General features: G+C 46.8%; 1 long non-coding RNA gene across 1 annotated transcript; it reads right to left on the bottom strand.

Annotated features, from left to right (window-relative positions):
• Window positions 1-516: 516 nt before the first annotated feature.
• Window positions 517-7,022, bottom strand: LOC144297173 (uncharacterized). Its single transcript, XR_013364257.1, has 2 exons — window positions 6,394-7,022; window positions 517-1,128 (listed from the first exon to the last, which is right to left on the bottom strand). It is a non-coding gene; the product is annotated as an uncharacterized LOC144297173 (long non-coding RNA).
• Between the last annotated feature and the right edge of the window lie 2,705 nt (window positions 7,023-9,727).

Genomic DNA, 9,727 nt, shown 5'->3' on the forward strand with positions numbered 1-9,727 from the left:
TGCATGACTTACATTTTACTGATTTGGAATGCCACATTTATTCAGTGAAATCACCACTAGAGATGCTCAAGGATACAAGCCTGCATTTATAATCTAGAGGGTAACCATGTTGGTGATGAGGTAGAGAGCGAGTGGATGAATTTCAGCAAGAAAAGCATTTGCAGTAGCTGCAAGTACATTTGGAGACACCGCATCAGCTCCCCAGGCACTGCTGGATGTCAGAGGCTTCCCACCGCCCTCCTTCACCTTTGTCTTCATATCTTTAAAGAAAATCAAGAGCACCAAACCAACATGTACAGAACTCTGGCAGATCTCAGGGTTCTGGCTATAAAAAGCATGAAATACCAAAAGGAAAATGGCTAAGCAGCTTAACATGATGTGACATGACACAAATCAATGGGGATCTTGCGGCCAGTGACACCCTCGTTCCAGTCTTTGCACCATGATGGCAATGAATGGGACACTTACTTTGCTTTTCCCCAAACTGCGATGCGTCTATATTACTGAAAGATCTAAATGGAAATACCACTCCTCTAAAAAGCAGATAAGGCAAAGAGAAACCCGTATCTGAGCTTTTTTTTTTTTTTTTTTTTTTAATTTATTTCTGAGAATACACAGGAGAAAGAGAAGCAGAGACACAGGCAGAGGGAGAAGCAGGCGCCATGCAAGGAGCCTGACATGGGACTCGGTCCCGGGTCTCCAGGATCACACCCCGGGCTGCAGGCAGCGCTAAACCACTTGAGCCACCCGGGCTGCCCTGTATCTGAACTTTTTATTCTTTGTCACTGACCTATTTGGCCACCAGCTTCATACTGTTCAAACTATTTCAGATTTGCAATATGTTTCAAACTCTAATGATACAAGCTTTTACTTGCTACTTATTTTGTGTGTGGGTGGAGTTTTACTTGTTCTTCCAAAATAAATTCTTCCAAATAAATATTAGAAATATTATTCCAAATTCAATAAACTCCCAGTGCTATTTTGATCGGAACTGTGTCAAATGTAGGGATCCATTCGGGGAGCGTGAAGTCTTCACCTGGCAGCGTGAAGTCTTCTCTCCATGAGATGCGGTGAGTTGCCTTAATTCCTGCTGAATCTGGAGCTTGACCATAAACTGCTGACAGGTGGCTGTTAGTGGAAAAAGAGACACATGGAAGACAGGAAATGGTCAAACCCTTCGCATCTGGGCCCCTTGTCCCTGCACACACTCCCCTAAAAGCCCAAGCAGCTCTGAGCTGACCTCCTGGCTTCTCCTCACCCCTGCAGGAAGTAGAGAGAAGCTCATACCTAAACCTCCTCCTGATTACCACTGCCAGTCTGTCATTTCTGCTAACACTGAACGAGTTTGACTTACTTCCTTGAGATGTTAGGAATCTGCTCATCAAGACTCTTGATCTGTCTTGACCCAATTCCCCCTCTTGTTCAAAGCCCTGAGTTTCTTTGGCCCCTTCTATGCTTTTCTATTCCAAATGCCTTCCTTTATCTCTCCTTTTTACCTATACAAGGCCATTCATAAAAATTAGCATTTTTGATTTCAAAAGTCAGTCTCTCTTAGCTTGAGAAGGTGTTTCCCAGGGACCATTTTTGGAAGTGCTCTTGACCATGGGGTCCAAACTCAGCAGAGAATAGCCCCAAACAGGCCATAGAAAACCTGAACACCATGACATCAAAAGAGTCTTTCCCTTCTCCATTTGACTTTCCCCTCCTGGATGAAACAGACCCTCTTGTCCCTACCTCTTTCCTTCCCAGAGGATTCCTATCTCACCCCCTCACCTGAAGACCATCTGACAGCCCTTCCACTAGAATGTCTGCTTGAGCACTTATGTTTTTTCAAGATGAAAAGTTCTTTCAAGCTTAGAAAATGTCTTTATCAGGATGTGAGCTTGCTATGTCCTGCTCAACTGGTTGATGTTCCTACTTAAATTTTCTTGAAACCACCAATATAGTAACAATCAGAAAATTCCATTCAGAAGCTATAGACAGAGCAGCTGGCTGGTCACCAATGTCTGCAGTGACACTATGACATAATGAGCCTTATGGCATAGTCCATGGGTTTCAGATTGAAGGGGGGAAACATGGCAATGGTTGATGCCTCATTGTCCAAATCAGGGAGATGTTTCTTCCCAGAGCAGAGCACTTCCTGGATTCATTCATTTGTAGCACTTGTCCTGCTTCACTGTGCATGTGAAATAAAATATTTTTGCAAACCCATAGAAAGTATTGATCCAGCTCTCATGGACTCCTTTATATCCCAGAAATTCCATGCCAGCCTAGAGGTGCTCTCCTCTGATACTTCCCATTTTGGACTATCCTTCAATGCATCAAACATTTGGTGATGATCTACCCTGTGGTAGATCAGTGAATGGAAGTCACATTTCTAAGTATCCAGGGAGAAGCACCTCTGCCTCTCTGTATCTGTAACTTAATGGCAGCTTGATGAAGATTAAGTAACAGTAACTATGACCTTCCTCCAGGACAGTACCAGAAGGTTTGTATCTACTGGAACACAGAAATATGTACCACCATACTCCACTGAAATTTTCTCCAGATTTTCAGCTTTATGAAAAACCTAGACTCTCCCAACATCTATGGCTCAGTCCAGCCATCTCCTGTCCAGAGAATCACCCTTGCCTCCCTTCCACACCCCTCTCTCCTTGCACTGCTATTCATGACACCAAGGTCATATCTTCTCAACATGACCTTTAGACACTGTCCTTCCTAGAGAAACCTCTCTGTATTACAGTCATGTTATACACAGGAACCAAATGTAAGGAATAGAAAAGGCGAAAGGAAATTATCGGTGAGTTCTTTCCTCATGGATTCCTTGTCTGTACATCTGTCTGTGGTTAACAGATTACTTTAATTTTGTCTGAACACCAGCTCTGTTGTGGTCAGTTGGATAGGCAGGCTTATCCTTATTTTACAAATGTAAAATAAGTGCTCACAGAGTTGCCTGAGATCACCTAACCGGGAAAGGAAATCACTTTCTAATCCAGAATGCTCTCCTCACTTCCCAAACACCTCCATAACCACTTTTGAGAGGCCAATCATTGGTTTCATGTCAACTTATCAGAGAAGATTTTCATGACCTAAAGTTGGGTACCCTCCATCTTCTTATTCCCATTGGGGTTTTTCTCCTTCATAGCATTAATCATAATTTGTAATTATTTTTTAAACTTGTGTCTGTCTCCCCAACAGAGTAATTAGCTCTGTTAATTCAAGTGCCATCATGATGGTTGCTGAAGTCTAGCATATATGGAAGATGCTAGAACAAACATTTATGGTCTCCTGACACTTAACTCTCTACCCTTTCCACTCTAATGAGCATTCATGGAAAACTTCAAACTGATCCCAATATGTAATCCTAAACTTGAATCTTATCATCCTTACTATTTAATCATTAAATTAGAATGTCTAATTTTTGAGCAGAATATAGTCATATCAATAGGAGATGGAGTTTGTGCCCACAAAGTCCAAGAGTCTCATGTAAATTGACAATGCCTCATGAAATCGTGATTGTATTTATCAGCATTTGTGATGTGTCTGGCTGTTCTAAGCATTCTATACAAAATTTAACTCCTAGAACCCTCAACAATCTTCTGGAATAAAGACTATTCTATTATCCCCACTTTATAAATGGGTAAATCGAGGCCTGGAGGTACAATGCTGTCCACCCCCCATCCTTGGGAGAATCATTACAAAATTATCCCTTCAGTGTCATGGTGGCCACCTCTGGTACCCACAGTGAGTGTCCTGCTTCCCCCTGAAAGCCTATTTCTTTGTCTCTACATATGTCTTTCCTTGGAAGGCATGTTGAAGCCATATGTCACATCCAAGGGGGTCTGAAAGTGCACTTTCTGCCCTGCGCCCACCCTCCACCTTCTCCCCATGACCTCAAGCCTGCACCTTGGCAGGATGGCCCCTGCCTCTATGCAGTAGAGCTTTACCATCAGGGACTCCAGTTGGGGGCTGTCTGGAAAAGCCAGGCACAAAACAGCAGCCAGACCCAGTGCCTTGGCAGGGAGTGAAGGAGCCTGCCTGCCCTAGCTGTGGCATCCTGGCCCAGAGAGTGGTGGAGGGGATCTGATAAAGCCCATCTATCTGCTGAGGTTGTCTTAACTTGTTGCCCTCATTGACCCTCCCAGCTTCTCTCAGCCTGCCTTCCCATTCCCCCTTACTCTAGGCCCTATGTATGGCCTATGTGCTCTGAGCAGCTCTAAAAAGTCTGGATGGACTTCAGAGATTTTCTTGGAGTCTGCATAATTTTGGAATAACAGTCCTTATCCTTGACCTGATCTCCTCAGGGACCTCCAGAGCCTCACTGGCTCTCCTTCTCCTCCCCTCTAACTGTTCTCTTACTTTTGACAGTGACAAACTCCTTCTGCTTCTTGCCTAAGAAACATACCTATGCTGGGGGGGAAGACAAAAACACACTTCTTCCTCTCTCAAGACCCAATGGGCCATGGAAGCTGGACTTCTTGGAGGTCAGTGGTCAGAGCTGGCCTTTCTCTCACCTCTGACCACCTCCCCCCAAATCAGGCTTCTTAATCCCCACAACATCCAAGGAGACTCATCTCCTGTACCTTGGTCTTCTTGTTCCTTTTCTTTATAATGTCCTTAAAACTCACAGCCCATGGACCTGTAGACAGAGAAAATGCTCCCACCCAGGCTTGAACTTCCACGAGCTTCTTCACACCAGTTCTCGATTCTCAGATATACCTGTCCCTGCCACCAACTCTAATAGAGTTTACCAGGGCCTTCCTTGACCCTCCTGTCCAGACTTTGAGTGCCTGAATACCTTTCCCAGAGGGCATTCACACTAGTTTCCCACTCTGCTCCCTACGTCTCACATTCAGGAGGAAGGAGATATGTTTGTCATGAAGGCAAATGGTTATGGCGGGAAACAGATACTCTCTCAAGGCTCTAGTGATGCCACAACTCCCCGACATCTCCCCTACTTCTCTGGCTATTCCTCTTTAGCCTCCTTTGTGAGATCTGCCCCTCAAGGTGCCCTTACTTTTGTGGTCTTTCCCCCTGGTGAGCTCCACCACTCCTAGGGAGTAACTCCGTAAAGCAGATCATTCACCAATGGCTATCTTCAGGCCACACCTCTCCCAGGAGGTCCCTACCCAAACATCCCCTCCCATCAAAGGCACCTCAACTCAATATTCCCCAAACCTACTTACATTTGTGTCCCTCCTCCAGTGTCTGCATTCGGGATTCCTCAATCTATGCCCATGGTCTGCCACCCCCCTCCATGTGGGTCACATTTTAATCACTTCTCCCCAAGCCCCTCCAATCCTAGCCACTCAATGGGCTTCCTGACCAATCTCTACTTCCCTTCTCTAAGTGGTGTTCCACGCAGCTTCTCATGTCCTTTTCAAAAAGCCCCAAATGTGGCCATGTCTCTCCTCTGCTGAAAACCTTTTTGTGGCTCCCCAAGAATTCTCTAGGACAAAAACTAGAATTCTAAGCTTGGTATGCAAGTTCTCATGGCACCTTGGCTTTTGTCTCCATGCTCAGCTTACACACCAGCTGAGCATGGAGACATACCTCCCTGTGGCTGACATACCTCCCTGTGGCTAAGTGTCCCCTTCACACAGGAGGCCCGTTAGACTGGACGTTCTCTTAAGGGTGAGCATCCATTTTTGTTTGCCTGACACTTTGAGCATCCCCAGCCTCAGCCCCTACCTAATGCCTGGCATGTAGGTGTTCAACATATATTAAATGAACAAATGAATGGATAAATGAGAGAAGAGCAAACTATGCCCAGTCCCAGAAGCACCTAGAGCTAAAGCCTTAAGCCAGCTTATACTGGATGGGCCCTTAGCTCCCAGGTATCAACCATCAGAGTTTTATTAAAGACACAACCAAATAAAGGAAGCCCCAACTTTCCCAGTTACAACACAAGCCCAGAAGAGAGCTGGCTAAGCCTAAGTGATTTCAGGAGGAGAGGGTAAGGGGCACAAGTTCATACTTCTTAAAGATAAACACATTTGTGACCAAGGGGAAGCCACTGTAAGTGACACTTTTGCACTGTCTCTTTGAGCCATGAGCATGGTCTGCCCTCCCCATCAAGGCCTAGCCCTAGCCTTAAGGCAGAGAAGCAGAAGTAGTTATAGGGTTAAAGCCAGAGTGGCTTTGGGGCAGTTGCCACCATGAGCAGCTGCAGCCAAAGGCCTGAGTTGCCTTGGGGCCTGGGCTGAGTGAGGTGGCAGGAAGGACTTTGGCCCCTAGTTTCCCTCAGCTGGGTCTACTGATGAACAAGACGGTTCTTCTCAGCTAAAGCGGAGAGAGTCCAGTGAGGTTGTGACACCATGCCAAAGGGGTCAGGCAGGCAGCCATGACTGCCTTGAAAAGTTGAGTAAGGATTTGATGAGAAAATCGAATCACCATGCTTTGCTGTGTGGTTACTGCATACTGAAGGCTGAGCCAACTCAGGAGGTGAAAGCCGGGACCTTGTGCCCAAGATCTTGTAGTCTACCCAGCTATAGAGCCCAGGCACCAACCCCTGAGAATTTTAAGGATAGAACATTCTGATGGCAGTTGAAGGCAACAGTTGCAGCCAAGGTCCAGGGCAGGACAGAAATTATAGTCCAGGGAAGGACACAGATCCTTCAAAGAGGAGCTCAGTAAGGGGGAGGCCCCTGGAAGCCCTGCAGCCAGGGCTGGAAAAGATTGCTGGAGACAGAAAAGAACAAAGATGCAGGCAAGGAACCTGCCAGGATATGAAAGAATATCTGAGGGTCCAGGGCACTTGAGGGGGTGAGGACCTAGAGGGGCTGAGGGCCCAGAAGGCAAACTGACCCCTCTATGGCTCTGCTGGGGGCCTACCATGGAGAAGAAAAAGGCTCAGCCTCTTCCCCAGCCATTGGGTTACTAACAGACTCTGCTCAACAGCCAGAAACCATGGCTGCCTTTGTCTCTAGAGTTTTGCTAAGGGTGTTTGTTGAGAATCAGGACAACAAGTCCAGATGCATCATCTCTATAGACACAAACACTAGTTTCAAATACTAAACCCACTTATTCATTCTTTCAACAAATACTTATTGTGCACCTATTGTGGGCTGGACATTAGGAATATAATAGTGAGCAGAAGGACAGCCCATGGAGATGACAAGTAACTAATACTTCTCTGTGGTAGGTGTTTTTAAAGGAGCAGTTCATAGCCCTGGGAGAGCTTAAAGCCCTAATCTAGCTGTAAGGCTTCTCTGTGAACAATGGAGCTAGAATCTGAAAGATGAGTAAGAATTGCCTAGGTGAAATGGGAAGAGAGAGGAACAGTGTTCTAGGTGGAAGGAATTGGCAGGAGTGATACCTGAGAAGAAAACATGGCAGACTTAGGATGCCCACAGTGGGCCAGAGGTCAGGAGCTCCGAGAGGCCTGGGGGAAATGATGCTGGGGGGAGGGGGCAGACATGGGACAAATCATGGGCACTCTTAAAGATCAGGTGAAATGTCTGTGTTTGGAGTGCATGTTGAATTATCCTGGTCTTGATGCTGAAGGCAAAAGTCCAGGCAGCCAAAGGCAAGACTGTGGCAGGAGCCAAATACAGAAGGCCCAATAGTGCACATCCTAGGAAAAGATGAGTGTATGTATACTCATAAGCAAGGGGGTCATACACCATAATCCACCAGTATTAAGGAATCCCCGTTCTTTCCCTTGGCATCAGTTATGGAGGGAAAAATCCCGGGCATCTCGAGCACAGCAGCTTTGTTGTGTATGTGTATATATGTGTGCATAATTCTCCAACCCAAATCTACATATCAAGGTAGAAGAGTCAGGTTACCATCTCATTATCAAATAAAGAACTAAAGCTTAGAACACTTAAATGGCTTGCCAAAAGTTACAGAGAAAGGGACAGAATAAAGACCAGAGAGATCATTTTCTCACTCATCATAACAGGCATTTTCTAAGCACTCCCAACAATGCTGAGAACTGATAGTCAAGAAGAAAGTAAGATAAATTTGTTTCCACAAAAATAATTGCATTCCTAGATGCTTGTGAAACAGTTGGGTAATATATATTGACGAAGTTCCACTCCTAAGTTTGTAACTAAGGTTGCTAACTACTGACTAATTTGCCCATCTTCAAAGTAAAGTGATTTGCTTAAAGACATCCTCAAAAATGATAAAAGGAAAAAACAAAAGAACCCGGGATAACTGGAAAGCTAAACGGGGTAAATTATAATGATGTAAATTCAGCTAAATACACCTTAGGGTGGTAGTACTAATTAATAAGCAGCCTTGTCCATTATAGAACTTGAAAACTTCCTGGTGAGATTCATCTGGAAGGCAAAGTTGTCACGTCTACCAGAGAACAGATGTTCTAGCCACTCCAGGTTGTAGAATAGGAACCATGAACATGACCACCACTCAAGCCATATTTAAATGGGTTGATGAGAGACAGGGAGGGGATTGGCAATGGTTTGAAAAAGAGAGTCTGAGAAATGCAGGCATGACAGCCTGTGGATGAGAGCAGGTGCTGCTAGACAGAGCCCTCTACTCCCAGCCCCGGGCCCTCCTGCCCGCTCCTACTTACCAGTCGGCTCTGACATCCCCCAAAATATGCCCACGCTGTCACCTGCCAGCGCTCCTCATGACAAGCTCCCCGGTGGCTCCCAGCCACCAGCCCCACACAGCCCAGGGTTATACACATCCCTCAGATTTTGAGAGCCTCACCTCATCTTCCCCCAAATCCAGCCAGTTGCACCTACTCCCTTCAAGCACGCAGCTCACTTCATCCAGCTTACACATACCAGAAGCTACAATACCCCATGGAAACAGACACCGTGGGTCACATGTGCACTCACAGCTAAACTACAAGGTCCCCTAAAGCAACCAGGGCATGGCCCTTCCCAACCCAGGCTTTCTGGGTCCTAGAAAGTGTGAGCAAGAGGACCTACAGGCCCAAAACAGCTAAGCTGTTCCAGGAGGAGTCAGGTGCTCTGTTCCTCTGTCCTGACCCCTTCCCAAACTGGGAGTGGCCCCACTCTGTTTTACTCCAAAATGAGCAGGACTCAGCTGTGATGCTCAAGGAAATGAAGCATGCCAACCTGACTTCTTTTAAGGAATAGAGAGTCTCAATTGATTGGAGAGACCCTTCTACCCCTTCCACATCCCGACAGAGGCTGTGAGGCTTCCTGCTGCTCTCCAGTGTAGGGAGCTGGGCTCCCAGCAAAGTGTCAGAGGGGCCAGACTTGGCGTGGGAGGGCTTGACCCGCATCCCTCTCATGGCTTTGTTCCCTGAACCTCCCCACCTGCCTCTCTTCCCACCGTTTATGACTTGCTGGCGTGAACGGCAGCTGAGCTGGTGTCCCCGCAGCCCTGGTGGGAGGGGAGCGGGCAGGGAGAGGCGGGCGTGAGCTGGAGGAAGGGAAGGTGCCACCCCAGCCCCAGGACAGCTGTAGGCACGGCAGCCTCGGGACCAGGCTTAGCTCCCCTGGCTTCCCGCCAGGCAGAGGACCTCATCTTTCAGATCCCAACCCCTTTTCTGCACCCAGACAATCCCTTCCGTAACAGAGGCCATCCGTGACCCTGAGAGTACAGAGGAGGCTGGGTTATCACCCACAAACCTGCATCCTCACCACCGATCCTTTGAGTTTCCTTCTCCAACCAACAATGACCTAGAATCCTGCCTATGCAGTTGCATGTTCTGTTGTTGGGTGAATATCTTCCCCTTCCTTCTCCAAGAACTCCCTTTTCCTCTGCCTTTATGAGATGCCAG

The sequence above is a fragment of the Canis aureus genome, chromosome 2 (genome assembly GCF_053574225.1).
Source record: "Canis aureus isolate CA01 chromosome 2, VMU_Caureus_v.1.0, whole genome shotgun sequence".
Lineage (NCBI taxonomy): Eukaryota > Metazoa > Chordata > Mammalia > Carnivora > Canidae > Canis > Canis aureus.